This window comes from Etheostoma spectabile, chromosome 11 (genome assembly GCF_008692095.1).
Source record: "Etheostoma spectabile isolate EspeVRDwgs_2016 chromosome 11, UIUC_Espe_1.0, whole genome shotgun sequence".
Lineage (NCBI taxonomy): Eukaryota > Metazoa > Chordata > Actinopteri > Perciformes > Percidae > Etheostoma > Etheostoma spectabile.
In genome coordinates, this window is record NC_045743.1 from 19,812,805 (window position 1) to 19,813,592 (window position 788).

At 42.5% G+C, this 788-nt stretch overlaps 1 long non-coding RNA gene across 1 annotated transcript in view; it reads right to left on the reverse strand.

The window, feature by feature from the left end:
• The window catches only part of LOC116697572 (uncharacterized), a 16,831-nt gene extending 16,133 nt beyond the window's left edge, over positions 1 to 698 (reverse strand). Inside the window, exon 1 of the long non-coding RNA XR_004334011.1 lies at positions 688 to 698. This is a non-coding gene — a long non-coding RNA (uncharacterized LOC116697572). The remainder of the gene's footprint in view (positions 1 to 687) is intronic.
• Between the last annotated feature and the right edge of the window lie 90 nt (positions 699 to 788).

Below are 788 nucleotides of genomic sequence, written 5' to 3' on the forward strand. Positions count from 1 at the left end.
CATAGTAACCAGTAGGTTTCTGGTGAACGTGGGGAATCAGACATGCTGCTTGGTTTGAATATGACTCCCGTTGCGTCTGCCGTCGAAGATTTATATGTTTTTTTAACCGTGTTGGAATAAAATGTATTCATATCATGTTTGTTCATAGACATTATATTCACATTATATTAATCATGTGTGTTCAATTTTGAGCTAAAGAGTAAAAGCATTACACATAATCTGCTTGGTTTCAGTGTGATAGTTCATAAAGCTTACTGTGACCTTATGATAGGTTGTTTTGGTACAATGTGTCCAACCATAGCTCTGCCGAGTGAGTTTAATTCTGAAAAGCAGGGCCGAGGGTGGTTGGGGACACGTCCTGTGTTTGGGTGAAGGTCCTCTCCAGTAGCAGTCTGAGACCTGTTATCTATTGTGCAGGCCAAGCTCTGCTAGGCACTAACCTTCTGAAGACAAAACACAGAACACAAACATGTCACGTGGTAGCAACTGAACCCCCCTGTGCACATAAGATCATGCAGAAAGGGAAAAGAGTCAGACAAACTTAGGGAGAGCTATGGATGCATAATTCTCTGTAACCTTGTCTCTGGAATATATATTCTATTGTAATAAACGTTCTTTTATCCAACCTACGGACTTGAACCCTTCTTCCTGAAAGAATCTAGAAGGGCAGGATTTCGGCCCAACAACCGTCAGCTAGCTTCATTAAAGTCAATACACATCTGAGAAACAGCATCTGCCCCCGCCCCCTCTCTCTCTCTCCGTGTCTCTCTCTTACTCACACACACACA